The sequence below is a fragment of the Phocoena sinus genome, chromosome X, assembly GCF_008692025.1.
Source record: "Phocoena sinus isolate mPhoSin1 chromosome X, mPhoSin1.pri, whole genome shotgun sequence".
NCBI classification, from domain to species: Eukaryota; Metazoa; Chordata; class Mammalia; order Artiodactyla; family Phocoenidae; genus Phocoena; species Phocoena sinus.
In genome coordinates this window covers 61062345-61085888 of record NC_045784.1, presented here as the reverse complement: position 1 = coordinate 61085888, position 23544 = coordinate 61062345, and positions in this window count along the sequence as shown.

Below are 23544 nucleotides of genomic sequence, written 5' to 3'. Positions count from 1 at the left end.
AAAAAAAAGCCATGGGCAATGCTTACTGGCCCCTTGAGGCTGAGGTGAGAGCAGCGCTTCCCCCACATGGCAGTGCCAGGGTGCTCTGTGGCCCTCTGTTTATTGCCCATGCCCTGAGCGGCTAGGGATGGACCAAAGTATTTCCAATCCCATCCCAGAACCTCAAAACCTCTTCAGAATTGCCTTCTACCCTCGGGGCCAAGGCAGTTGAACCACAAAATGTATCGTGTGCAGCAACAGATCTTGGCAATCATTAAGGTAAACAGAGAATGTCAACCATTAACTGAGGGATCAGTCCAGTTTGAAGGAAGGTATACCTGAAGATCCTGCTAATTCTGTGACCTGAGGGGCAGTGAAGAAATAAGTGAAGTCAGCAGAAACTGGTCCCCTGCCTTCTCTTCACCCCAGCCCAAGCTCACTGCCAGAAAGAGAGCCAGAGCTCCGGCTTCCCTTGGCCATACCCGGGCATATGGGTACATCAATTGATAAGTCTTCACTGGACACCTGTTGGGTACCCAGTACTGGTTACATGCCAGGGGCAGATGGCAGGAGAGGGGAAAACATCCTAACTGTTCTTAAGGAATTTATCAACTTCCGGAGGAGACAAGACCAAGACTCAAAAGTTGCCATGAGGGATTTCCCTGGTGGCGCAGTGGTTGGGAATCTGCCTGCCAATGAAGGGGACATGGGTTCGAACCCTGGTCCGGAAAGATCCCACATGCCGCATAGCAACTAAACCCGTGTGCCACAACTACTGAGCCTGCGCTCTGGAGCCCGTGAGCCACAACTCCTGAAGCCCACATGCCTAGAGCCTATGCTCCACAACAAGAGAGGCCACGGCAATGAGAAGCCTGTGCACCGCAATGAAGAGTAGCCCCCGCTCACCAAAGCTAGAGAAAAGCCCACCCGCAACAATGAAGACCCAACGCAGCCAAAAATAAACAAACAAACAAACAAAAGTTGCCATGAAAAATATTAGTGTATGTTCAGTTATGTGGTTCTGACTTGGACTGCTGAGGGAGTTCGAAGAAGGGGAAGATGAGGGTAAATTGAGGCAACCAGGGAAGGTTTCCTAGAGGAGGTGAGGCTTGAGTGGAAAAGTAAAGGATGGGGGGGCTTCCCTGGGGGTGCAGTGGTTAAGACTCCGCCTGCCAAGGCAGGGGACATGGGTTCGAGCCCTGGTCCAGGAAGATCCCACGTGCCGCAGAGCAATTAAGCCCGTGCACCACAACTACTGAGCCTACGTGCCACAACTACTGAAGCCCGCGTGCCTAGAGCCTGTGCTCTACAACAAGAGAAGCCACCGCAATGAGAAGCCCTCGCACCCCAACGAAGAGTAGCCCCCACTCGCCGCAACTAAAGAAAGCCCGCGGGCAGCAACAAAGACCCAAAGCAGCCAAAAATAAATAAATAAATAAATTGTGTGTGTGTGTGTGTGTGTGTGTGTGTGTGTGTGTGTGTATACATACATAATAAGAGTAAAGTATGGGTGGGAGTTGGAAAGGTGAAGGGTAGGGCTAGCATTCCGGGGAGGAAGAACACTGTGAGTAAAGGCACAAAGGTAGGAATGAGTGGGGAATGTCTGGGAGACAGAAAGGAGACAAGACTGTGTTGGGTGGCTGTGGACAATACCATCAGTCAACTAAGGGGCTCAGAGCAGGAAGGATATTTAAAGTCAGGTAGGGAATTCCTTCAGTGAGTGTCTGGTAAACTTGGTATAAGGCAAAACTGAGCTAGACACCATGGGGGACAGGCTGAATGCCATTCTTTGGCGCTTGGCAGTTCCTGCTGAGAGTACAGGTTGGAGTAGATAAAGAGGACTAGCTTTTCTTGAGTACTTAATGGGTGAAAGGCAACGTTCAAAGTGCTTTGCAAGTATCACTTTGATTCTCAAAATAGCCCTCTGTGGGCTTCCCCAGTGGTGCAGTGGTTAAGAATCCGCCTGCCAATGCAGGAGACACGGGTCCAAGCCCTGGTCTGGGAAGATCCCACATGCCGCGGAGCAACTAAGCCCGTGTGCCACAACTACTGAAGCACGCGGGCCTAGAGCTCGTGCTCCACATCAAGAGAAGCCACCACAATGAGAAGCCCGTGGACCGCAACGAAGAGCACCCCCTTGCTGCAACTAGAGGAAGCCCGCACACAGTAGCAAAGACCCAACGCAGCTAAAAGTAAGTAAAATCAAAAATAAATTTATTTAAAAAAATAGCCCTCTGCGGTATATGTTATTAATATTCCCATGTTACAGGGGAATTAAGGCACACAGAGGATAAGTGACATAACTGGGATCACCCAGCTAGCAAGTGACAAAGCAAGATTTGAACCCAGGGAGTCTGGCACCAGAGCTTGTTAGTTTAACCACGACATCACAGCTGATGAGCTCTATAGGTCCCATGGCGTATCTGAGTGAGAACTGGTCCTTGACTCTAGAAGGGTCTAAGCTAGCAGGAGAGATGAGAGGTATACCCGAGTACCTACAACAAGGGAGTATGTCCTAAATGACATACGTAGATATGAGGGGCCAGAAGGCGTTCAGATATAGGAGTATTAAGGTAGGTTTTATTGGAAGAGGCAGAGTGGGACATGGGTCATAAAAGAGATAGAGACACCAGGCATTCCAGGTGACAGGAAGCTGTGAGATGTTTAGGGAATGGTGGGCAGACCTGTTTGACCAGAAGAGAAAGCTCCTATAACAGAGCTCCTAGGAAGGGAAAATACAGGTCAATATCAGTGTGTACTCATTGTTTCTTAGAGTTCGGGCATGGTTTCTCTAGGGTGCTTGCAGTTCTAGGCTACAGGAAGTCTTTTAGAGTAGTTTGTAGCTGTATAAAAAATACTATTGTTAGAAGCCACTTGTCCTCTGCCTGTTTATTGCTGCTTGAATACATCTTCTGGATGGGGTGCTGCTGCAAGAGAGAGGAAAGGCGAGGGGAGAGAAGGGAGAGCAAGGGAGAGGGAAAGAGGGGAGGAAAACGGAGAGGAGAGGAGGAAAACTGTACTGCAGGGAGCAGTGCAAATCCATTTGCTTCCGGTAAGCAGCTAAAATCAGCGTCTGCCTTGAATCCTAAGTAGACCTTCTTCTTGCAGTGGACGTTTTGGGGGAATATTAAAATTTTTTTTACATCAGACTGCTTATTTCCTCAGATTCACTCAGGGAGATCTTCATTAGATCTGGAAACATACAAGATAAGAGGCCCTAAACATAAGCCTGCTGTCTCCGGCGTGGCTCAGACATTAGCCCAAACAAGGGCTTTCCCCATTCTGTTCCACCCAGGACCAGGACAGTTGCTGGAAAAAACTGATCACTTTATTTCAGAGCACATTTCACCAGCAACATGGTCATAGTTCAGAGGTTCTGAACTCATCAACAGAATCAGCAGGCCGGTGGGAGCTCTGCTCATCACACCCCAGAGCAGTGCCTGCTGCCTCAGCACAGCGATCTTGAGGCTTCCCGGGATGGCCTGCAGCAGTACTGAATTGCATGTGGAGTCCATCATCCAGTCCGTCCCTGGGCCTCATTACTGAACAAAATGTGGCATTTTGTATGGCTTTGATCAATGAGACAGCATTGCTGTATGGCTCAGCAATCAAAGGGGACAGCTTCCCATATAAATGTTGCTTAAGACACACAGGCCAAAAAGATCTTCCCAAATGGGTCCATAAGATTAAGGAAATGGCTAACCCTGAAAATCTGTAGAACATTTCAAAAGTCCCCACCCCAGCTCAGGCTGTGGAAGGTTATGCAAACTGTTTCCATAAGGGCTGCTAGGGAAAAATGGAAGTTTTCCTGTATTCATAATTGGTTTTCGTTGTCCCAAATCCTTTTTAAAGGACACATATTATATGAATGAGTTTGTGTCTCAGGAATTCATATTCTTAGAAGAGGTCAAGAAGGGGGAGTTATTGGGCTTCCCTGGTGGCGCAGTGGTTGAGAGTCCACCTGCCGATGCAGGGGACACGGGTTCGTGCCCCGGGTCTGGGAAGATCCCACATGCCGCGGAGCGGCTGGGCCCGTGAGCCATGGCCGCTGAGCCTGCGCGTCCGGAGCCTGTGCTCCGCAACGGGAGAGGCCACAACAGTGAGAGGCCCGCGTACCGAAAAAAAAAAAAAAAAAGGGGGGGGGAGTTATCAATATTTTTTCAAGAGAGTTTCTGAACAACTGGACACAGTGTACCAATTCACTTGACATTGAACATATACCTTTTGCTCTCAGGACAGTTTGGAGCAGGGAACAAAGCAAAGTTGCTTCAGCCCTCCCCTCAAAAAACCTAAGAGTGTAAAATATCCTGAAACCAGCCCCACATGGTCAGGATAGTGCACTCATTCTACCAACAGTAAAGCTTATTGATTTCTTGGGAGTAAGAGCATTAAGCAGCACCATATCCGCTCCCTGCAGTTTGAAATTCACTTTGCCTCCATTTTTGTATTTTATCAAGACCCGAATTCCTGGGGTTTGAGGAATGGTACTGTATTTCACTGGCGTCTGATCACTGCACCAAAAGAGGGTACGCTTGCAAAAGATTCCAGAAAATTCCACATCATTTCAGGTAGCCAAGTGAAACAAGGGTAATGGGAAATTGGAACTTTTGGGCTCCCATCTTAATGCTACAGCTTGATGTCCATTTCCTGATCTTTCTGCTTTGGGGTACATTGTGCTGTAGGACCCAGGGAGCGGTGCAGGGGAAGAAAATTCCTAGGTTGCATCCAATCCCAAGGGGTCTAGACGTAGCATGATAGCAGTGAGGAATCAGAGAGCAGTCCAGGTTATGGCCAGAAAAATGGGGCCAAGAGTCAAGTTTGAAGGGTGAAGCAAAAAGGACACAGAAGAATTTAGCTTGTTCTGCTAATTGTCCAAGTTTGTTAATTGTCCAACCTGATAAGCTGACTCCCTGCCCATTAAGCTGCTAATAGTTTAGTACTTTATTTCCAGTTTCCTTTCTTTTTCTTTTCTTCTCTTTTTTTTTTTGGTCGCACCCCACAGCTTGTGGGATCCTAGTTCCGCAACCAGGGATCGAACTCGGGCTCTCAGCAGTGAAAACTGCAGAGTCCTAAGCACTGGACCACCAGGCAATTCCCAGCAGTTTCCTTTCTTTACATATACACTGATCACTGAAATCATACTGTATATAAAGGGGATTTCTTTTTCATAGGATCCTTTTCCAGGACTTCCAAGTAGAAATGTATTGGTTCATCACCCACCCCCTCAAACTGATAATCCAATAAAACATGTAAATCAGGCCCTAAATAGAAGTCCCGAGGCTCATCATTTCTGTCTAATCTTTGGACTTCTCTTCTCTTCCCTCTGTCACCCAAGTTTGTCAACAATAACACCATGAATGCCTCATCCAGAATCCCTCTGCCTCAGCAATCAGAGCCACTGCCCCTCTTATTTCTCTGAACCACCCAGTGCTCTTATGTCAATATCTAGGGGAGTGCCAGGCTGCTGATGACACCCTAAAGGCCAAGGCTTTTGTTGACAAGCATTGCTCATAGGAGGGATGGTAGGCTGCCTAGGTAGGAAACCCAGGCACTTTTCCCCCAATTCCACCTGCCCCAGTCAACTCTGCTGCCAATTAAAGGACTGATTCCTAGGCCCATTCAGATCCCTGAAATCATGAACCCCATTGCCTTCTGCCTAAAGCTGCCCCTGTTCCTGTTCACGTACATCCATCCACCCTACCAGGGATAGGGAGTCAGCATGTGTGTTACAGGGATTCCTGGATAGCCCCACCAACCTGGATTCCAGGGAGAGAACTGTGGGTCAGAGGGGTACCCCTAAGAGCTTGAGTCCAACCTTAACTCTCATCCATAATGCTTTGAGCCAACTCACCTCCAGCCCCAGCCAATACAGTGGTGTGTGTGTGTGTGTGTGTGTGTGTGTGTGCGCGCGCGCGTGTGTGCGTGTGTCACAAGGAGAAAATAGGATCTACTCCTATATACCTTCTTTAAACTGCCAAATCAGTCCCTGCAACAGGCTCTGAGCACTGTATAAAAGAGGGAGCTCTCATACCTCTTCATCCTTTACAGCCTTCATTCTAACTTGCCTACTTTCCTTAATTTGTTCCTTGCACCTGAATAGGACAATCCTGCTCCCAAGCCCCTCAGACAAAGATTTTGTCTCCCTTCTGTTTCCATCCTCATCTTGCCTTTTGTTTAAAGATTATGGTTCTCCTCTATGGCTTTGCTGCTCTGGGCCTCCTCATGTGAAAACCTCTTCTATTTGGATGCCCCTAGGATCCTTCTCCCTCTGCTCGCCCCAGAAGCAGACACATCCTGAATCAGGATTCCATAATCTATGGGGCCTCTGCCTCAGATAAAAAAATAAGAGCTTCAGATTCTCTGAAGAGGCCTCCATTTTGGTTGATTTTTCCTCCTACAAAAGACAAGGGTGATTGAGCTACTTCATTGTCTCCTAGGCAATGGGTGTTCAGTGGCATTGGATTTGCCAGCATGAGGGCGCTTTTCAGAATGTCAAGTGGTTATTGATTGCTGAATCTGTGTTGGTGCTTTAATAAACATAAACTGCTCTTTCTCACTGTTGACATTTCACTTCACAGTGTTGGGGATGGGTTGAGCTGTAGCATGCACTGAGGTTTGGCATTATTCCTAGAGAACAACATTGTCTACGAAACTGAGTTACACACCTTGATAAAGAAGCCCTGACTGTTATCACATGAGTCACAAGAACTTCCACAATGATTTCATACTTATCACAAGCTTTTGGGGAGGGCTCTTTCCCAAGTATTAACCCACACTTTAAATTAGATAGCCACATACGTAGCATTGGAGTGTTTCACTCAGTTCTAATGATCGTGAGTTTGTCTCTGAGCCCAGAAGAGCAATTTCTGACGTTGATTCCTTGAGCTGGCTGTTGCTTCCAATTCCACACTATGCTGTACCCCTTACGCTGAAAATCTGAGTGTCAGAAGACCTTCATAACCTACCCCTCTTCAGGGTGCTTAAAGCCACCACACATAGTGTGGGAGTCTTAAACTGGATGATATCTGAAAGTGGGCTTCTGCCCTATGTCTTTTCCTTCTTAACCACATTTTAAAAAATTAACTTATTAATTTATTTTTATTTTTGGCTGTGTGGGGTCTTCTTTGCTGCACACAGGCTTTCTCTCGTTGCGGCGAGCGGGGGCTACTCTTTGTTGCGGTGCCGCAGGCTTCTCACTGCGGTGACTTCTCTTGTTGCTGAGCACAGGCTCTAGGCATGCAGGCTTCAGTAGCTGTAGCACATGGGCACAGTAGTAGGGGCTCACAGGCTCTAAAGCGCAGGCTCAGTTGTTGTGGTGCACAAGCTTAGTTGCTCCGTGGCATGTGGGATCTTCCCAGACCAGGGCTCGAACCCATGTCTCCTGCATTGGCAGACAGATTCTTAACCACTGTGCCACCAGGGAAGCCCTTAACCACATTTTTTGAACGACATGTCTATACTTGCCGTCTACACTTCTTCATCTCCCGTTAACTGTTCCATTCCTCTCCAGTCCGACTTCTGCCCCTGTTCCCTACTCCATTGAAATAGTTTTCACCAGGGTCACTTTGTTGCTAAATCCAATGGACATCCCTCAGAACTAGTCTTACTGACTCTGAGGTGTTGGATTCAGCTGACCACTCCCACCTTCTCTAAAGTTCCTTCTTTGATTTTTTCCCTTTCATATTAATTTTTTTTTTTTTTTTTTTTGCGGTACATGGGCCTCTCACTGTTGTGGCCTCTCCCGTTGTGGAGCACAGGCTCCGGACGCGCAGGCTCAGTGGCCATGGCTCACGGGCCCAGCCGCTCCATGGCATGTGGGATCTTCCCAGACCGGGCCACGAACCCGCGTCCCCTGCATCGGCAGGCGGACTCTCAACCACTGCGCCACCAGGGAAGCCCTATATTAATTTTTTTATGTTTGCTGTTACACAAGTAATGCACGTTCCTTATGGAAAACTGGAAAATACCAAAACAAATCATAAAAATAGTCTGTAACAGGAGCCTGCGAGCCACAAATACTGAGCCCACGTGCTGCAACTACTGAAGCCCACGCACCTAGAGCCCATGCTCCACAAGAGAAGCCACCGCAATGAGAAGCCCGTGCATCACAACCAAGAGTAGCCCCCGCTCACCGCAACTAGGGAGAAGCCCGCACGCAGCAACGAAGACCCAACGCATCCAAAAATAAATAAATAAAATAAATAAATTTATATTTTAAAAAAGTGTTATTCTAGGGACTTCCCTGGTGGCGCAGTGGTTAAGAATCTGCCTGCCAATGCAGGGGACAAGGATTCGAGCCCTGGTCCGGGAAGATCCCACGTGCCACGGAACAACTAAGCCCGTGCGCCACAGCTACTGAACCCACGTCCCTAGAGCCCATGCTCTGCATCAAGAGAAGCCACTGAAATGAGAAGCCCGTGCACCGCAACGAAGAGTAGCCCCTGCTCGCCACAACTAGAGAAAGCCCTCACGCAGCAATGAAGACCCAACGCAACCAATAAATAAATAAAAAAGAAAAAAAATAGTCTGTAACATCACCACCCAGAGATAACCATTACTGCAAGGTGTGAAACCTTAGTCATTTTTCAATGAAAATATATACATATACTTTTAAAATAAAATTGTCATTATAGAATGCATATTATTTTTATGAGGCATAATTGACATGTAACATTATATTAATTTTAGGTGTACAACATAATGATTCAGTATTTGTATGCACTGTGAAATGATCACCACAGTAACTCTAGTTACCACACATAGGTACAGAATTTTTTGTGTGTGATGAGAACTTTTAACATCTACTCTCTTAACAACTTTCAAATATGCAGTACAGTATTATTTACTACAGTTACCATGCTGTTCATTACATCCCCATGACTTATTTTGTAAGTGCAAGTGTGTACCTTTTGACTCCCTTCATGCTTTTGCCCACCTTCCACCCCCCACCTCTGGCAATCACCAATCTGTTCTCTGCAATATGTATTATTTTATATCCTCTTTCACTTGCCATTATATCATGACCATTTAAAAAATGTCATTAAATATTTTTCTAAAACATATTTTTTAACAGCCTCTTCCAATCCATTCTCCAAACTTTATTCAGAATGATCTTTCTAAAATATATATCTGATCATATCCTTCCCCTGTTTCAAATGCCCCATTGGCTCCTCACTGCCTTTAGGATAAAATCTGCCTATAACACCTCTTCCCCATTTCTTTGCCAACTCTTCATTCTTTGAAACTCAGCTCAGATAGTCTGCCCTTCACATACAAAGGTTGAGGAGAGGTGAGAGGTAGCCAGTGGCCATTTATGCTAAATTCAGGAGTTTAGGTTTGGTTCCGTCCCTTCTCTATCCCTCAGTTCCTCCTCTGTGCTGTATATCTCTGTGATAGCACTTATTGTAGTCCACCATATTGTCTGTTTACTTGTGTGTCTCCTCTATTAGAATAATACTTTTCTTTTAATTAATTAATTAATTATATTATTTATTTTTGGCTGCGTTGGGTCTTTGATGCTGCACGTGGGCTTTCTCTAGTTGTGGCGAGCAGGGGCTACTCTTCGTTGCGGTGTGTGGGCTTCTCATTGCAGTGGCTTCTCTTGTTGCGGAGCACGGGCTCTAGGGACGTGGGTTCAGTAGCTGTGGCACACGGGCTTAGTTGCTCCGTGGCACGTGGGATCTTCCCGGACCAGGGCTTGAACCCGTGTCCCCCGCATTGGCAGGCAGATTTGTGACCACTGCGCCACCAGGGAAGTCCCTAGAATAATACTTTTTAAAGGCAGAGACCATTCATCTCTGTATCAGTACTATGGCACATAGTAGGTGTTTAGAAAAATTTTAATGAATGACAATTGAATTAATGATGGAGGTGGCCAACAAAGAAATGAAATTGAGGTTTTCAACCTGTCATTAAACTGTCAACATGAGAATGCAGGGAATTCCCTGGCAGTTCAGTGGTTAGGACTCTGCTCTCTCACTGCCTAGGGCCCGGGTTCAGTCCCTGGTCTGGGAACTAAGATCCCACAAGCCGTGTGGTACGGCCAAAAACATGAGAATGCAAATCGTCTTTTATCTAGGCATTACTCCAGGCATCACGTCCAGAATTGGGATGATCTGCAGAGTGGCCTTAGCTAAAAGCTCCATCCAGTATGTCCTGGAACAGATCCTGCTACTGAGAGACCATAAAGGAGTGTCACACATGCCAACCTACTCGGCCTGCATCACCCATCACAGTTACCCACTCTTCCAAGGGAAGTGATCCAGGGAGCTCAGTCAAGAATCCTTTTCCATACTACTCAGCCATAAAAAAGTACAAAATAATGCCATTTGCAGCAACAAGGCTGCAAGTAGAGATTATCATACTAAGTGAAGTTAGTCAGAAACAGAAAGATAAATACCATATGATATTACTTATATGTGGAATCTAAAATATGACACAAATGAACCTATCTATGAAACAGAAACAGAATCACGGACGTAGAGAACAGACTGATAGTTGCCAAGGGGGTGGAGGTTAGGGGAGGCATGGAGTGGGAGGCTGGGGTTAGCAGATGTGAGCTTTTATATTTAGAATGGATACACAACAAGGTCCTACTGTATGGCACAGGGAACTATATTCAATATCCTATGATAAACCATAATGGAAAAGAATAAAGAAAATGTATATATATATATATATATATATATATATATAAGTATGTATAACAGAATCACTTTTCTGTATGGCGGTAATTAACACAACACTGTAAATCAACTACACTTCAATTTAAAAAAAAAGAATCCTTTTTCAGGGAAAGATTAATTTCTGGATCATGATCGCCTCCCTTTGCTAAAGGCTCCAAAGAGGTTCTGCTTCCACCTCCTCCCCTCTTCAGCACCAGTCTCTGCTCTCTCCAGCTATTTGTAAACCCGTTGACTGGGGACAATGGACCTGCATTGACCTCAGCATATTTTAAATAAGGTGTGGATAAGAACTTTATCTGAGTTGTGTCACGTCTCCTACCTTATCACCCTCAAGCAAATTGTCAGGTTGAACCAAGGCTTCTCCGAAGCACACTGTTGAAGATTTTCCAACGAGGTTTCCCAGATTTTTCTTCTCTCAACATGTCACTCCATGTTCAGCAACAGGAGTTGGCCTTGCTGAATTACTAATGAGGTGATGTCTCAAGACTTGGCTCCCAAGTTTTCCTCTCCTTTTCATTCCTTTCAATAAATATTCGTTAAGTATCTATTGTGTGCCAGGAACTCTGTTAGGGGCCGTGGGGGATGCAAAGATGAATGAGACAAGTCTCATTAGTTGTTTAAATAACCAGTGTGGGGCTTCCCTGGTGGCGCAGTGGTTGAGAGTCTGCCGGCCGATGCAGGGGACACAGGTTCGTGCCCCAGTCCGGGAAGATCCCACATGCCGCGGAGCGGCTGGGCCCGTGAGCCATGGCCGCTGAGCCTGCGCATCCAAGCCTGTGCTCCACAACGCGACAGGCCACAACAGTGAGAGGTCCGCGTACCGCAAAAAAACCAAAAAAAACCCGGTGTGAATAAGTGAAAAGTGTTAAACAGAAGTATAAGCAATATGTTGTGGGAACACAGGTGAAAAAAAGGGGGACAGGAACTCTCTAAACACTTATCTATGTTGTCAACTACTATCACATATGTTATCATAGAGATTAATTCTGACTGGGTAAATCTGAAAAGTATTCATGCACTAGGACATTTAGTTGGGCCTTGAAAAATGAATAAGAATTTGACAAGAGGAAATCAAAGTAAGACACTCAAAGTTGAAAGAACATTATGTAAAAAGGCAACAGGGCATGAAAGTGCATGAGCTGTTCAAAGAACACAGAGTTTTGGGCATGGCTGGGTCATGAAGTATAAAAGGGTAGTGTGGGTAATGAAGCATGGAAAGGTGGGCTGGCAGCAGACTTTGGAGGAGTTTTGATGCCTAGCTTGGCCATTTGAATTTTATTTAGGAGGCAATGAGGAACCACTAAAAGCTTTTCGATGAGGGGAATGACAAGATGGAAATGAAGCTTTAGGGAGATTAATGTGGCAGAATGAACTGGGGATGGGTAAAAAAGAGGTTGCAAGAGCAGGTAGAAGGTTGTGTCAATAATCCAGGCACAAAGTTACAAATATTCAGTCTTGGGAGGTGGCAGTGGTGACAGATCCAATAAGATTGCGAGAGGCAATATGGCGCAGGACAAAGCCCATGAACTGGGGACTCCAATAGCCCTGGGTTCCAGTCCTGACTCCTATTTACAGTCAATGGGGATTTACCTTTCACGGATTCAGGTTTCTTTTCTGGAAAAGATGAAGCTTAGAGAAATAATTATCTTCAAGTTCTCTTCCAGCTCTAATGGCCTGTGGTTCAGACTAAGTCACTTGTCCAATATCACAGAGCCAGGATTTGCTCCCAGGCAGTCTTGTGTCTAGGGGCAGTGTGCTTAACTCCTATACGACTAATCGACCAGATTTGGTAAGGGATTAGCTGTCTCGGAGAATGAAGGTGCCATTGATATGACGATGGAGTCAAAGAAGGAAGCTAGCCTTGTGGGGAAAGATGATGTTTCAGGCATGCTGAGTATGAGGTGTTGGTGGAACATCTGACTAACTGTTGAAAGGGTGGGAGAGCAGCTCTGGAGAGATGCAAGGGTGGGAGATTTCAAGTTGGTGATCAAAGAACCTAAAGGCAATCCTAGAAGCTGTGCAAACTGATGAGTTTATAGAAAGAGGAAGTGAGCATAGGAGAGCAAAGAGCAAAGAACTATGGGAAGTGAGAAAAGGGGAAAAAAAGGCAAGGAAGGAACAACTGACTGTGAACCCTGAACCAGCTACTTCCATTTTCTGGCTCTTCTGTCTCCTCATTTGTAAAATGAGGGGGTTGGCACAAGTAAGCGATAAGGCTGAGACATCCTATGCATAATCAGAGAAGACAGAAGAGAAGAGAATGCCATGGAAACTGAAGAAGAGAGTTTCTAAAAGAAGGTTTGAAGAGGTCACTTGCATCCAGTGGTGCAGAGGTGTCAGGAATTGAGGACTTAGATGAAGCCACTGCATTTAGCAGTTTAAGGAGATCCTCTCCATGGACTTCCCTGGCGGTCCAGTGGTTAAGACTCCATGCTCCTCACACAGGGGGTGCAGGTTCGATCCCTGGTTGGGGAACTAAGATCCCACATGCCACGCGGTGTGGCCAAAAGGTTTAAAAATAAATAAATAAATAAAAAGATCCTCTCCAAGGTAAGGACTTCTCTCTCTCTCTCTCTCTCACCACTAATTTCCTGTGCAATATTCTGCAAAATTCCATTCTCTGCTCTTCACAGTGGCTCAGCCAGTCTCCGAGATTATAAGGTGACTCAAAAATCTCTGGTGTGTGGGACTTCCCTGGTGGTCCAGTGGTTAAGAGTCCGCCTTCCAATGCAGGGGATGCTGGTTCGATTGCTGATCGGGGAACTAAGATCCCACATGCCGCAACTACAGAGCCCACGCTCTCTGGAGTCCACGTGCCACAACTAGAGAGAAGCCCCCGCACGACGCAACGAAGAGCCCATGCACCACAAAGAAAAATCCCACATGCCGCAACTAAGACCCGACATGGCCAAAAATAAATACATAAATTAAAAAAAACTCTGGTGTGAATCAAAAATCTTTGGTCCAGGGACTTCCCTGGTGGTGCAGTGGTTAAGAATTCGCCTGCCAATGCAGGGGGCACGGTTTGAGTCCTGGTCCGGGAAGATCCCACATGCCGCGGAGCAAATAAGCCTGTGCACCACAACTACTGAGCCTGTGCTCTAGAGCCCGCAAGCCACAACTACTGAGCCCATGTGCTGCAACTACTGAAGCCTGCGTGCCTAGAGCCCGTGCTCCACAACAAGGGAAGCCACCACAATGAGAAGCCCGCGCACTGCAATGAAGAGCAGCCCCCACTCGCCGCAACTAGAGAAAGCCCGTGTGCAGCAACAAAGACCCAACACAGTCAAAAATAAATACATAAATAAATTTATTTTAAAAAAATCTCTGGCTCTTCCCTGATGGCGCAGTGGTTGAGAGTCCACCTGCCGATGCAGGGGACACGGGTTCGTGCCCCGGTCTGGGAAGATCCCACATGCCGCGGAGTGGCTGGGCCCGTGAGCCATGGCCGTTGAGCCTGCGCGTCCGGAGCCTGTGCTCCGCAAAGGGAGAGGCCACAACAGTGAGAGGCCTGCGTACCACACACACAAAAAAATCTCTGGTCCATACCTTCCTTTTGCACTTCAGTTCACATTTCTAACTGCCTATTAGGCATTCCCATCAGTCACTGAAATTTAGCTGGCAGTAAAAATAATAATATTAAACATAATAGCTAACATTTATTGAGTACTTACTCTATTTTGTCCCATATGGTAGGCATTTTATTATCCCCACTATGCAACGAGGAAACAGACTCAGAGATGTTAAATAACGTGTCTAAGATCACACAAATGGAATGTTGCAGAACCAGGATTCTTCCTGATTCCAGAGCTCGAGAGCTTAATAATTCACTATGATCAATCAATCACAAAGTCATCATCTTTATTTTCTAAGTCAGCTCAACTGCGTTACGTTGCTATGTGTTTCATTCTCCTTCAACATCTTGCCACTCTCTTAGAACAGGTTCTCAGCCCCTCATGATCAGAGAGTTATGAAAATCTCTCAAGCCCACTTGCAGTTTGACCCTTCCAATTCTGGACATGTGACTAATCTAGCTTTAAAAAACTCTGGAAGCTTCCCATTACCTCCATTAAAGTCCAAACTCACTAACATGCCCTTTATCTGTACTGAGCCGCTAGTCATCCCCAAACACGGCAGAGACATTGTTGTCTATAAGCCTTTGCCTATGTGTCCCTCTACCTAGAATACCCTCCCTACCCGTCACCAGAACTTCCACTCATCTTTCAAATCCCAGCTCTAATGTCATTTCCTCCATCAAGACTTCTCAGATTCCCAACCCCTTCTTCCAACAGAAATTATGTTCCCTCCTCTGTGCTCCCAGACCTCTATGTCTGTCTTCTACTACACTATGAGCACCTTGGGGACAGTGACCTCACCTTGATCTTCTTCATATCCCTAACGACCAAGGAAGGCACCCAATAAATGTCTGCTGGAGTTGAAAGAAATTGTAATACTCACCTTCTGTATATTTGTTATTTAACATATGGTAACTGGTATTGCTACTGCGAAAAGAAATGCCCAGATTCCAGTTTTCAGGAAAAATAGTTCACACTCACTATCTTCACTTCCTTACTTCCCACCATAATTCAATCCCTGCATTCTGGTCTCTGCCCCAACCACCAGCTTTCATTATGCTCGTAAGTGGCTTCCATATTGGAAAAGCCACAGACATACTTCAGAGGGAACTTCTCAGTAGTATTTGATACTAAGAACAAATCTCGTTTCTAGAAAGTTACTCCTCCTTTAACTTCCGTAATATCATGCTCATGATTTTACTCTGCATTGTCCTCCTCTGGCTTCTCCGTCTCTGTAGATGTTGCCCAGAATTCTAGCCTCAGTGTCTTCTTACTCCAAGACTCTTGCTGAGTGATTTACTTGACTCTCTTGCTTTCAAGTACCATCTGTTTGTTGATGACTCCTAGAGCTCTATTTCAGGTTTTGATGGTTCCTTTCCACCTCCACCGCTCCAGCTCATTCCAGCTATTCCCAGTGTGAACATCCATTTCTCTGCAAACTCGCATACTCCTCTTCTGGAATCTATGCAAGGTCAATAGATGAATATATCTTCATATATAGTCTTCACCTCACATCTGGGAAGGTTTTTTTTTTCCCCTTTCTTTCTTTTGGCTAAGCTGGGTCTTTCTTGATGCACAGGGGCTTTCTCTAGTTGTGGAGAGCGGGGGCTACTCTTTGTTGTGGTGTGCGGGCTTCTCACTGTAGTGGCTTCTCTTGTTGCGGAGCATGGGATTCAGGCGAGTGGGCTTCAGCAGTTGTGGCATGTGGGCTCAGTAGTTGTGGCTCGCGGGCTAAGTTGCTCAGCGGCATGTGGGATCTTCCCGGACCAGGGATTGAACCTGTGTCCCCTGCATTGGCAGGTGGACTCTTAACCACTGTGCCACCAGGGAAGTCCCTGGGAAGGTTTTTAATCCATTTATATGCTATGGTGAAGGGCAAATTTGCTGGGCACTCCTGTGAGTGTATCAGACAGTGATTATTTGTGGATATAGTGGTGTCCATCATAAGCACATTAAACTGAAATGAATGAATTCACCTAACAATTTAGAGAGAGAGAGAGAAAAATATTTAAATAGTCCAGATCCCACCTTTGCCACCCCCTGCCACTATTCCAAATCAACCCTGTAGTGAGGTACTATAGGAAATGTGGATCTAACGCTTTCTCCAAATTGCTCTCCAGCCCCATAGGAATCTCATGACACCAAGTGGGGTTTGAATTTACAGATTTCCCAACAACATGACTCCTAACTGCATGTGTACAACTTCATCAATGGCTCAGCTCAAGAAACAGCAATCTGTCGCAAGCTCTGTTGAATTTCTTGAGATAAAGTATGTTGGTCTCCAGCGTGATATCTTCCTCATGGGTTTTTAAAGGGTGGGTTTAACTGCTGTTGCTTGGGAAGAAGAAAAAGGGAGGAGGAGTTGATATAAAGGCAACTGAAAGAAACATGTTAAGTAAATAATAGTACAAGTGGTCACGTGGATCTGTCAAAAATTGCGAAGGTTAGGCTTCCCTGGTGGCGCAGTGGTTGAGAGTCCGCCTGCCGATGTAGGGGACGTGGGTTCTTGCCCCGGTACGGGAGAATCCCACATGCCGCGGAGCGGCTGGGCCCGTGAGCCATGGCCGCTGGGCCTGCACGCCCGGAGCATGTGCTCTGCAACAGGAGAGGCCACAGCAGTCAGAGGCCCACGTACCGAAAAAAAAAAAAATTGTGAAGGTTATTCTTGAATGACTAAAGCTTGGGAAATACTGCCAGGGTACTCAGGTGAGAACTGGGCTAAACTGTCCTGGGAGAGTCTTGCAAGATACTCTTGCATTGAGTTGCAAAAAAGATTAAATTACAATCCAAAGGGTTTGTGGAGGACGGATTCCTGATCCTGACTTGCTGGTATCTAGGAGAGGGCTAAGGGAGGCTATCCAAGAATGCAAGTGTATGGGCAGGCCCTTCAGGAAGAGCTGGGCCAGGGCAAGGACCGAGGCAAGGGTAGAGAAGCCCTGACCTTCCTAGCTCTAGACCTGTGTTTCCAACGGCCTTCTATATATCTCCTAGATGTTCCTCAGGCACCTCTATTGGTATGCTGGAGTCAGCCTGTACTGGCAATCAGTTGTTAATTTTTTAAAAAGACAATTTTTTTAGAGCAGTTTTAGTTTCATAGCAAAACTGAGAAGAAGGTACAGTGATTTCCCATATATTCCCTGCCCTGACACATGATAGCCTACTTCACTATCAACATCTCTCACTAGAGTGGTATATTCAAAGTCCGTAGTTTACCTTAGGATTCACTCTTGTTGTTGTACATTGTATGCGTTTGGGCAAATGTATAATGACATATATCCACCATTATAGTATCATACAGAGTAGTTTCACTGCTGTAAAAATCCTCTGCGCTCTGCCTATTCATTCCTCCCCCAACTCCAGCCCCTGGCAAGCACTAATTTTTTCACTGTCTCCAAAGTTTTGTCTTTCCCAGGATGTTATATATTGAAATCATAGTTATGTAGCCCTTTCCAATTGGCTTCTTTCACTTAGTAAGGTGCATTTGAGGTTCTTCCTTGTCTTTTTATGGCTTGATCACTCATCCCTTTTTATGAAAAATACTCCATTGTTTGGGTGTACCACATTTTATTTATCCATTCACCTAATGAAGGACATCTTGGTTTCTTCCAAGTTGTGGCAATTATGAATAAAGCTGTAATAAACATCTCAGTGCAGGTTTTTGAGTGGACATAACTTTTCAACTCCTTTGGGTAAATACCAAGGAGTGTGATTGCTGGGTTGTATGGTAAGAGTATGTTTAGTTTTGTAAGAAACCACCAAACTGTCTTCCATTTTGCACACCCACCAGCAATGAATGAGAGTTCCTGCTGCTCCATATCCTCACCAGCATTTGGTATTGTCAGTGTTCTGGATTTGGAGGATTCTAATAAGTGTGTAGTGGTATCTCATTGTTGTTTTAATTTGCATTTCCCTGATGGCATACAATGTAGAGAATATTCTTGTATGCTTATTTGCCACTTGGTTATCTTCTTTGATGAGGTGTCTGTTAAGGTCTTTGGCCCATTTTTAAATTGGGTTGTTTTCTCATCATGGAGTTTTAAGAGTTCTTTGTATATTTTGAATAACAGTCTTTTATCAGATGTGTCATTGGCAAATATTTTCTCTTAGTCTGTAGCTTGTATTCTCATTCTCTTGACATTCTTCATGGAGCAGAAGTTTTTCATTTTAATTTTAAGCTTATTAATTCTTTCTTTCATGTGCCTTTGGTGTTGTATCTAAAAAGTCATTGCCATACCCAAAGTCATCTAGGATTTTGCCTATGCTGTCTCCTAGGAGTTCTATTTTTATTTACTTTTATTTTTTTATTTTTTGGCCACACCACGTGGCATGTGGGATCTTAGTTCTCTGGCCAGGGATCAAACCTGTGCCCTCTGCAATGGAAGTGTGGAGTCTTAACCACTGGACCACGAAGAAAGTCCCTAGATCCATTTTTTGGATGTAGATGTCCAGTTGTTCCAGCCCTTGATGAAAATGCTGTCTTTGCTCCATTGTATTGCCTTTGCTCCTTTGTCAAAGGTCAGTTGGCTATATTTATGTGGATCTATTTCTGGGTTTATATCCTTTTCCGTTGATCTTTTTGTCTATTCTTGCACCAATACCACAATGTCTTGATTACTGTAGCTTTATAGTAAGTCTTGACGTTGGGTAGTGTCAGTCCTCCAATTTTGTTCTTCTCCTTCAGTATTGTGTTGGCTATTCTGGGTCTATTGCCCAGAATAAATTTGCTGATATCCACAAAATAACTTACTGGGATTTTGATTGTTGTTTCTTTGAATATATATATCAAGTTGGGAAGAACTGACATCTTGACAATATTGAGTCTTCTGGTCCATGAACATGGAGGATCTCTCCATTTATATAGTTCTTTTTCACTTTTGTTCATAAGAGTTTTGTAGTTTTCCTCATATATTGTATGTACATATTTTGTTAGATTTATATCTAAGTATTTGATTTTGGAGGGTGCTAATGTAAATGGTATTGTGTCTTCAGTTTCAAATTTCACGTGTTCATTACTGATATTTAGGAAAGTGACTGACTTTTGTATATTAACCTTGCTATAATTGCTTATTAGTTCCAGGAGTTTTTTGTCATTGTTGATTCTTTTGTATTTTCTACATATCATGCCATTTGCAGACAAAGATATTTTGTTTCTTTCTTCCCAATCTGTATAAATTTTCTTCTCTTTTCTTGTCTTATTGCATTAGCTAGAACTGCCAGTACAATGTTGAAAAGGAGTGGTGAGAGGGGACATCCTTGCCTTGTTCCTAATCTTGGTGGGAAACTTCAAGTTTCTTACCATTAAGTATGATGTTAGCTGTAGGGTTTTTGGTAGATACTATTTATCAAGTGGAGGAAGTTTGCCTCTATTCCTAGTTTACTGAGATTTTTTTTTTTATCATGAATCAGTGTTGGATTTTATCAAATGCTTTTTCTGCATCTACTGATATGGTCATGTGATTTTTCTTCTTTAACTTATTGATGTGATAGACTACCTTAATTGATTTTAGAATGTTGTACCAGTCTTGCATACCTGGAATAAATCCTAATTGATCATGGTGTATAATTCTTTTTATACATTGTTGAAGTTGGTTTGCTAATATTTCATTGAGGATTTTTGCATCTGTGTTCATGAGAGCTATTTGTCTGTAGTTTTCTTTTCTTGTAATATCTTTTTCTGGTTTTAATATTAGGGTAATGCTGGCTTCGTAGAATGAGTTAGGAAGTGTTCCTTTTCATTCTATCCTCTAAAAGAGATTGTAAAGAATTGGTATAATTTCTTCCTTAAATGTTTGGGTGAATTCACCAGTGAACTCATCTGGATCTGGTGTTTTCTGTTTTTGGAGGGCTATTGATTCAATTTCATTAATAATTAGGCCTATTCGGATTGTCTATTTCTCCTTGTGTGAGTTTTGGCTGCTCGTGTCTTTCAAGGAATTGGTCCATTTCATCTAGGTAGCCAAATTTGTGGGCATAGAGTTGTTTGTGGTATTCCTTTATTATCCTTTTATTGTTCATGGATCTGTAATAATGACCCCTCTTTTGTTTCTGATGTTAGTAATTTGTGTTCTCCCTCTTTTTTCTTAGTTAGCCTGGCCAGAGGCTTATCAATTTTTTTTTTGAGGCTTATCAATTTTATTGACTTTTTTCAAAGACTCAGCTTGTTTTTGTTGATTTTTCTCTATTGATTTCCTGTTTTCAATTTCACTGATTTCTGCTCTACTTCTTCTTTTTTTCTTCTTCTGCTTATTTTAGATTTAATTTGCTCTTTCCTTTTTTCCTGTTTCCTATGGTGGAAACTTAGATGATTGATTTTAGATCTTTATTCTTTTTGAATACAAGGATTCAATGCTATAAATTTCCCTCTAAGCACTGCTTTTGCTGCATTCCACACATTTTTGGTAAGTTGTGTGTTCATTTTCGTTTAGTTCCAAATATTTTAAAATTTGTCTTGAGATTTCTTCTTTGACTTTTGTGTTATTTAGAAGTGTGTTGTTTAATCTCCACGTATTTTGGGATTTTTCCAGTTAACTTTCTATTATTGATTTCTATTTTAATTCCACTGTGGCCTGAGAGCAGACATTTCTCTCTACAGCCACCCCACCTTTTTGATTCTTGTTTACAAAATACATCTCATCTCATTAGATTTGGCCTGATTATTTACCTAAATGCAGCAAAAAAATGGTAATTGACCACACAGCCCTTTTAAAGTTTGCTTTGCTGGAACTGTTCATGAAGAATCTCATGTTAGACTTTCAAAAGCCTTCTGGAAGCCAAGCTGAGAACTTGCCATCAGATTTCACTTGCAGTACCTATAGATGTGGGTGAATTCCTCTTTTCTTGAGGTCTCCAAAATATCTCAAGATTCCTGGGCCTTCCTTGCAAGAAGTGACCTTCTTTACTCACCTGTAAGTCTGGGAACCCTGTAAGCCAGGTACCAGGCCAGTTTTCTCAAGAGGACTTTGTAAGTATTGGCTCCATAAAGTCAACCTTAGTTCCTTAAAGCTGTCTGGTCATATCTGATTCTGTGCATATCATTTTCAAATATGACATTCCAATCAACGTCTTGGTTATATATGCAATGTTTCTAATTATGTGCTGTTACAAGGAGGACAGATCCCTATTGAACATATGCAAATAATTATATTGCCATGGAAATAAGAATACTCAATAAGGGTTTTCAAATTCTGGAGAGAGGACTTCCCTGATGGCAGAGTGGTTAAGAATCTGCCCGCCAATGCAGGGGACAGGGTTCGAGCCCTGGTCTGGAAAGATCCCACCTGCCATGGAGCAACCAAGCCCGTGCGCCACAACTACTGAGCCTGCGCTTTAGAGCCTGCAAGCCTCAACTACTGAAGCCCATGCACCTAGAGCCCATGCTCCGCAACAAGAGAGGCCACCGCAATGAGAAGCCCACGCACCACAATGAAGAGTAGTCCCTGCTTGCCACAACCAGAGAAAGCCCACGCGCCGCAACGAAGACCCAATGCAGCCAAAAATAAATAATATAAATTAAAAAAAATTCTGGAGAGATCAGTTAGGGAGAAAATATAAAAGTTTCATTTCTGTTTACAAAAGTACAATATACTAGTTGTCATGAGTATAGTTAACTAAAGAGAAAAGAGAAAGGGGTCCCTTGAACCCAGCAGCGATATTCCAAACAAAAGCTATAATCATCCTTCATCAGTTCATTCAGTGCCATATAATTCATTCTTGTTCTTCTTGATCTTGGGTTAGCAGTTTAATGAACCCATTAGTCTCTCCACTGGAGTTCTGAAAATCCTAAGTCCACTGGTATGGTCTCAAAATTATTTCAGTAATGCCATCAGAAGCCTGTGCCCCAGATTACCTGGCACAGTCCTTTCTGGGACTCTGAGACTGATTGTTAAATTTTCAGGAATTTTGTGAGTGGGTTGACGTCACATTGGTAGCTTGAAATTGGCTACAGGGGGTGTATTTACACCACAGAAATCAGTAAGTTAAGGATCCCCACCCCCACCCCCCACCGCTCCAGAGCTGGTAGTTAAGCATTTACCAGCACAACACCGGGCACCTCCAACTCAGCATATCCCAAACTGAACTCCTTATCTCCTCCCATAAAAGCCACTCCTCACCCTATATTCCCAATCTTTATGTGAATGATGTCACCACAGATCCAGCTGTCAAGCAAGAAATCTTTGGCATTGTCCATGACTCCTTTTTCCCCATCACTCACCACATTAGTCACTGAGACTTGTCAGCTCTCCCTCAGAAATATTTTCCTGAACTAATCCTCTCTGTCACTATCTTAATTCAAGCTCCTATCATTTTTTACCTGCACAACTGCAATAACCTCCTGAGTGATCTGCCTGCCTCCAGTACATCTGGGCACTATTTCCCATGCAGTCTTCCCGAAATACCTCAGCGCAATCCCATCACTTGTCAACATAAAGACCGCAGCTGGGTCTCCTTTCCCTGTGGGAGAATGTCCAAGATTGTCAGCAGCACCCACAAAAGCCTTCATAATCTCGCCTCAGGTCTTCTTCAGCTTCATATTCCCCACCCCTCCCTACTGTATACCCCATGATCTGGTATGAATTGCTTATTGTTCCCCAAATGTGGCCTATTCTCTCAAAACTTTAAGCCTTGGCCCATGGTATTCCCTCTGCCTGAAATCCTCTCTACCACTCAGAGCCTGGGAAATTTCCCCTCTTCTTTGAAGACCTAGCTCAGAGTTAATATTCTCTGTGAACTCCCCAAGGAAAGTTAGTCTCCTCCCTCCTCCACACACAGAGTCTGTTTGTTCCTCTAATATAGAACTAATCACCGTTTTGTAGCTATCCGTTTTATAGGTCTGTCTCCCCCAACTAGACTGTGTCTTACCCCAGAGCCTAGCACAGCGCTTACAACCTAGTGAGAGCTCAAAAAATGTTGTTGAAAGAAAAGATGGGAGGATGAATGAATGGAGTTGATTCCTAGCTCTACTAACTGGGCTGTTTCCTGGTTTGTTGTATAGAAGCCCATACTTTAAGCCCCATTCAGGTGCTCCCAGCTCCTTAGTCCTACCTGGGTGCCCTGTCTGGCACCTTAGTCTTTGCTAGAATAGTGCTTCATCTGGCATCCTGCTCTGGAAGCCCAGGCCCCATGGCAGAGCCTCTGTCACTGGCTGCCAGAAACTCTGGCTGCCAACCACCTGCCTATCTGGGCTTCCTCCTAGTGTCTGCTGTATCCTGGTTACCCTGATGCTTGCTCTACCTGCCTGTCTAAATAGCTGACTGGGGACTCTGCTGCTGCTTCTGGGATCTTCTGCTTTACCTGGTCTACTTTCA